Source organism: Adiantum capillus-veneris, chromosome 19 (assembly GCF_014529385.1).
Source record: "Adiantum capillus-veneris isolate H3 chromosome 19, ASM1452938v2, whole genome shotgun sequence".
Lineage (NCBI taxonomy): Eukaryota > Viridiplantae > Streptophyta > Polypodiopsida > Polypodiales > Pteridaceae > Adiantum > Adiantum capillus-veneris.
This window is the reverse complement of record NC_140949.1, coordinates 91,239,004-91,245,938: the sequence shown is the minus strand read 5'-3', so window position 1 is coordinate 91,245,938 and position 6,935 is coordinate 91,239,004. Positions and strand designations below refer to the sequence as shown.

The 6,935-nt window shown below is 41.8% G+C and overlaps 1 pseudogene; it reads right to left on the bottom strand.

The window, feature by feature from the left end:
• Positions 1 to 4,480: 4,480 nt before the first annotated feature.
• Positions 4,481 to 5,509, bottom strand: LOC147434459 (uncharacterized; annotated as a pseudogene).
• Positions 5,510 to 6,935: the final 1,426 nt, after the last annotated feature.

Below are 6,935 nucleotides of genomic sequence, written 5' to 3'. Positions count from 1 at the left end.
AGTACCAGCTATGGTTTTTGAAGCTAAGGCTGGTGCTGTTTCTCAGGCTTTGGAGAAATGATGTAGTATTTAGCATTTTCAGACTAAGCAGCATATGTAGTTTTTTTGGAATTTTTCTTTGTGGTCATGTTCTTTTTTGATCAAGAGATATGTAAGTCCAAGTCGAATCTCCACGAAATCCACCACGGGGACGTGCCATGTGTTGAAAGGTAATTACTTAGCTACATTGATGCTTAGTCAAATTTATGATGAATCATATCTTATTGGATTATGCTCAGTGAGACTTCTCTTTGGTCAGAAATTGTAAGTCGGATTTTGGTTAGGTCAGATGTTCATCTCAAGAAAGTTTTAGCTAGAGCAGTTATAACTTTCTAGAGATAGAAGTAGTCGTATGTACAGGAGAGAAGGGATGTACAAGTGTTCAACAATGAAGTTGTTACTTGCTTTGATTCTGTTTTTACTCAGTCTGAAGTTTCTTATTCTATCTTATGCAGTATTCTGATTATGGATTGAGTATTCATTTCTCTATGTACAAGTATGTGTGTGAGTAGGATTCTTGTGCTAATTAACCCCAATAGTAAAAGCTCTCAAAAAGTATTTAGGTCATTTTTGGGCACCTACATGGTCAACATAGCAGCCCTATGGGCCTAGGGACACATGATCTATCAATAGATTAGAGGGGAACTTATGGCCCTTGAGCTTGTACATTGGCACCCTAAGGCCCTAGTGTCATATGATCTCTCATTAGAATAGAGGAGAACCTACAACTCTATGGCCATTGAATCTCTCATTACAATAGAGGGTAAGACATGGCCCTTGAGCTTATACATTGGTATTCTATGGCCCCAGGAGCATATGATCTCTCATTACAATAGAGGTCAACCTATGGCCTTTGGGCTAGAGGATGACCTAGGTAATGTAAAAGGTATAAAAGAGCATCTAGGCCATTTAGTGGTACCTACCCTATGGCCCTAGGGCCATAGGATCTCTCATTATGACAAAGGTAAACACATGTCCCTTGAGATATTACATTTTCACTCTATGGTCCTAGGGACATAGGGTGACCTAAGTGTCAATGTAAAAGCTCTCAAATAGCATTTAGGCCATTCAAGGGCACTTACATGGGCACCATGGCAGATCTATGGCCCTAGCGCCATAAGATCTCTAATTGGAAGAGAGGGAAACCTTTGGCCCTTGAGGTTACACACTCACATCTTATGGCTCTAAGTCCATATGATCACTCATTAGAATTTAGAGAAACCTATGGCTCTATGGCCATAGGGTGGCCAAGGTATCAATGCAATAGCTCTCAAAGAGAATGTAGGCTACTCAAGGAATCTATATGAGTACATGGTAGACCTACGGCCCTAGTACCATAGGATCCTTCATTACAATAGAGCGCGACCTATGGCCCTTGAATTTCTACATTGGCACCCTGAGAGATCCTATGGCCCTAGGTCCATTGAATCTCTTATAAGAATAGAGTGAAACCTAAGGCCCTAGGGCCAGAGGGTGGCCAAGGTGTCAGTGTACATAATATCAAAAAGAATTTATACCATTCAAGGGCACCTAAATATGTATCATGTAGTCCTATGGACCTAGGGCCATAAGACCTATAATTGGAATAGAGGACAACCTATGGCCCTTGACCTTATGAAGTGTCATGTTATGGCCCTAGGGACATAATACCTCTCATAAAAATAGAGGACAACCTATGTTACCCTTGTTGCTTAATATGCCTCTTGCATGTGATTGGCTAGGCCTGGAGGCATCCAATGAGCTTCAAGCATGAGATACAAGATGGGGTTGAGCAAAGAAAGCAAGGGGTGTGCTTCAGGGGTATGCTCCCTCACACTCTCTCTCATTTTCTCTCATTCTTCACTTGGTGAAGTGCAAGAACTCCATCTCCTTCTCCAAGCTTGTTGAGAAGTTGAGAGCCTACACCAACACTCTTCACCATGGATTGCAAATCCAACAAAGAGCCATGCTTCAATGCTTAAACTTTCCTTCTTCTCCATCGTCATTACTATGCTATTATGTATGCTAGCAAGAAGAGTGATGATAACTGAGGAACTATTTCTTTCTTCTATGAATGTTTCTTCTTCCTCTTCCCTAACCTCATTCCCCACTAGCTCTCTCTCCACCTTTGAAGGCATTTGAGGCTTGGGATAGTTAATGCTCTTTGCAAAGTCTATGTTATGCTCGTGATGCATGAATCTTTCCATCTTCATTGCATCACCTAGGTCACAAGGAAGACAAAGATTGTATTGTAGCAAGTCTCTCTTGATGGGAGAATTTATAATACAAAAGCCTTTTGGAGGGGGGACCGGCTCCACATAAATCCGGTCCTCAACTGTTGTCAAGTTCTCTAAACACTCTCTCTTACAAAATTATTGTTCATGCCAAGTTAATTAAGTACTATGGTTATGTTGCTACCATCAATTAAGTTAACCCTCTATGTTCTCAAAGTAACCTCACAAAAAAGATCTCTTTAATTCTCCTAATTCCACTATTCTCAAAGCTCATAGGCCATTTCCATTGCATTGGTATTAGAGCTATTCGTTTTTATTTTCTTGCTTAAGAAGAGAGTTCCTTAAGTTGTCCATGAAAGATTGGGCCTATTGATTGAAATAGGGTAAGTGGGATAGGAATCTATTATCTTGGTTAAGAAGGACTTGGTTCAAGGTACACCATTTAGAACTACGGGGATTTTGTTTGGCTTTACCATTATTGAGCTACGAGTAAGCTCAACAGGAACCGTAATTAACCGAGTAAGGTTAGACCATGTCCACTAGTCTTTGCAATCAATAGTGTATAATTCACGGGTGTAACTGCTTGAGAATTGATTTTCAAAGTTAAACAAGGGTAGCAAATAAGGTTTTTGATGTTACAAAAGGACAAAGTATTCTATACATATGTTTAATTAGCATGTTTGAGGATAATCAAGAGATTAGAATGAGCATTGATAAGTTGTATGTTTCACATGAAGGAGCTAATGATGATTCCCCCATGTTTGTCAATTATCTTGTTACTAGGTTGCTTCAAGCTATGGGTAACCTTGATTTTCAAGCCAAAGTTACTCAATAATTTCGTGCTTATGGGATTTACCTTCCTCTCTAAGAGGAGAGAGAGCTTAGGAGGCCTCTTGATGAGAACCCCAAAAGAAGACTCTCTCCCATACAAGAGGAGGAGTCCAAAGAACGCGAAAGTAATGAATCCCTAAGTTCCTCTAAAGATGTGGCTCCACAAAGGCGGCGGTCTAGACGGTCACCAACTCCTCCCAAGAGGAAATGGTCAACCCGTAGTACTTCTCCTTGTCACTCCAAAAGGGAAGAGAGAAAAAAAAGAAAGAAAAGGGCAAGAAAGAGGTCACCCTCGTCTCCTTCTTCTTCACCTTTCTCCTCGTCCGACAAAATCTATGGTTATTCTCCTAGAGAATACAAGAGGGGAGGACATCGCAAATCCTACCCTACATGGCGAAGGTCCAAAAGCTAAAGAATTTCAAACACTACAAGAGGTTGTGTGCACTTGTGATGCTGTTTAGCGACGGAAATACATTGGGTTTTTATACTCCTCAACGTTGCTAAGACCGTCGCTAACAGCGTAGACATGGGAATATCGCTATGGACGTCGCTAGAGCGGTCGCTATAGATGTCGTTATATAGAGACAATGACGACCATAGCGATGTTTACAGGCCACCTATAGCGACATTTATAGTGATGCTGTAGAGCCTTATATAGCGACGGTCATAGCGACACCCGAGGGAATTTTTTTTTGGTGAAAGGGCATTGAATGCCCTACCATCCATGAACCATATTGAATGTTTTGATAATTGAGTAAACCTAAATGAATATAAGATAAGCCCAGATTCACCTTTGAAAAAAAGTGGAAGCTTAGATATAGACCCAAAGTAGTTACCCGCAAGACAATATAACCATTAACTCCATCATCCATAGTATTGTTTGCAAAATAAAGATACAAAACTGACAAAAGTAAATTGATGAAAGTAAATCAATGACAATTGTACACATCATAGGCAGAATCACTTGATTGTTAAACTTTGCAAATATAATACTTACAACACCATTGTCATTATTCAAAAAATATACATGGTTTTCAAAAAGACGTATAAACGTCATCTCATGATACATATGATATGACAAAAGGAAACTAATGCTATCTAGCTACGGCTAAACTGATGTCGTCTAATGAGACATCTGATCATGTCAAAGGGGCTGCCGAGTTCTGCAAAAAAAAAGAAAAAGACAGCTTTCTATAAGTATAAACATATAATTTATAAAACAATACAACAAATAGAAAAGAGTAAACCCTAATACTAACCATGCCGCCGCAAGAACTCAGAATGTCCATCAAGGCGTTTAAGACCTTCATGCCTGCGTCTTCGTGCTTGTACAGTGTGGGGTCACATCCTTTCATAAACCACTATCAAAACATACAAAGAATCCATTATGTTAGAATTTAAAAACTCCTAAACCCTAAACTATCAAACCTAAAGAGAAATGCACAAACACTTACAAAGTCGGCCTCAAATAATGCCAACCCACCGCTCCCCAAGTGGTACAAGCTCCCTGCCTCTACTCGCGCTCTGGTTGCCTCCTTATGTTGCTTCCACTTGTCGGGATCCTTGTGCACTGATTTCTATGCATTCTTCCAATATTTTTTGGCCAGACAATCTGGTTTTTTTCACCCATGCTTCATTGCTTTTTGCACTCCCGAACGCTTGTGCTTGCAGTATTCGCGCATTCGAACCTTCATCACGTCTTCATTGAAGCGGTCATCCCGTGTTGAAACGGGAAACTTGTCATGCAGCATGCTGATGACTTTGCCTTTTAAATCACTTGGTACTTCACTCCATGTGTTTAGCATGTAGTGTCTAAACACCTGAGAGCAAAGACCGCGCATGCGTGAGATCACCTTCTTGCCTTCATCATCCAAGATGATGCCGCCGCTGAAGTCGACGGAGTAAGGCAAGCCCTCTCACCGGTGACACGTGAACCTGGGTGTTCCGATAAGTGTCTCTAGCAGCGTGTCGACAGGGGTACGAACGTTAGGTGTCTCCACTAGAGTCTGGGCCGTGAAGCGAGGAGTGTCGACTGGAGTCACTCCTGGAGGAGTAGCTAGTGGTGTGTAGCCGCTAGGAATGGCCGTTAGTCGTGCAAAACCTGGTGTAGATGGTGATGCCATGGCTCGTGTGGGAGCGGGGAAAGAAAGGGAGGGTAAAGAGCATCATGGAACACGAGGCGGTGTGAAGGCATCGGTAGTGTCATCCCCACAACAACCGCTGCTGCCACCACTAGAGCTCCGGTGCCTAGACTAGTGTGAAGATCATCTCGTCGACACCGAAGCTTCAGAGCGTGCTGAATGCTCCAAAATAGAGGGAGACGCTAAAGGAGTAGGAACGCACGATGGTGCACCAGAGCGATGACACTCCACATACCATTGTCTCTGCTCGAGTGACAAAGAAGAAAGAAACTACTCATCATCCATACCTACATTAAACACACGAACATTTAAACTTAATATTGAATGAATGGAGAACTAAACATGGACAAGTAGAGAGAGAGAGAGAGAAAGAGAGAGCGGGCACTCATAAAGGGGGGAGGGATTCCTGTGTAGAGAGATTTCGTTGAATTTTTGTGAATTTGTAAAAGCACTACGCTCCGGGTGCAATGGAGATTGAAGCTGCATCGTGAAGGTCTGCTCATAGAAGTTGTTTTTCCCCACCACTAGATCTAAATGAGCGGGTGAAAGAGACACCGAGAAGTAGTAGGAGTGCTTCTTAGTGTCTCTTTCACCAGACAAACTAGATCTAGCAGTGGGATAAGAAGCATCTATATTGAGTAGTCTAGCTTTGTCATTGCAGCTTCAGTCTCCATCCCACTCGAAGTGCAATGATCGTTGTTCCTTCTGTGAATTTGTAAAAGCACTCTGCTCCGGGTGCAATGGAGACTGAAGCTGCATCACGAAGGTCTGCTCATAGACGTTGCTTGCCCCACCACTAAATCTAATTGAGCGGGTGAAGGAGACGCTGAGAAGCAGTAGTAGTGCTTCTTAGTGTCTTTTTCACCAGATCAACTAGATCTAGCGATGGAACAAGCAGCATCTATATTGAGGACTCTAGCTTGGTGCTTGCAGCTGCAGTCTCCATCCCACTCGAAGTGCAATGCTCTTTGTCTCTGCTTGTGTGAACAAACCTAGAGCATACGTACCTCGAGTGGATGCAAAGACCATTATATACAATGAATCAATGACGCTGATCCGAGCCTATCACAAATTTTTGTTTATCATATTTTGTTGGGTTTCCTTGCTTCTAGAGGTTTACAATAAAAGAAAGAGTGAGAACAACCTCTTGGAAAAATTTTAAAAAAATGATTTTTTCTTGACTAGTTCACCGGAGGTGAAAGGTAGAGGGAGAACCTAGTGGTAAAGGGAAGGGAAAATATGTAAATGTGAAAAGAAAAGATATGATGTGGTTGTGGAGCCATGCACCCATGATTCAAGGGTCATGAGTGGCTCATATCATCATGGCTTTGGAGCCATATGATGATTCAAACAAATGGGACCCAAGTGGAAGACTTGGTAAAGGAAGAAACCAGGCACATGATTTTGTTGAATTTTTAAAAAATACTTCCACTCCAATCCAAGAAAAGTTGTCTTCATCAAAGTTGTAACTGACAAGCTGAAGATTCTGGACATATTTTTTTAATAATTTTTGCATCTACGGTCTAGGAGATATGGCCAAAATGGTGGACGGCAGTTTTTTCAACTGTGGTGGAGACCACCCCCCTACCTTTACACACACACACCCTTCCTTTTCCACATTGAGACCTTCTTTTAAATCAGCCATTAGTCTTCTCACCCTCCTCTCCTTCCTCCTCTCTCTCAAGCTCAAAAACCCATCAAAGTTCCTCTT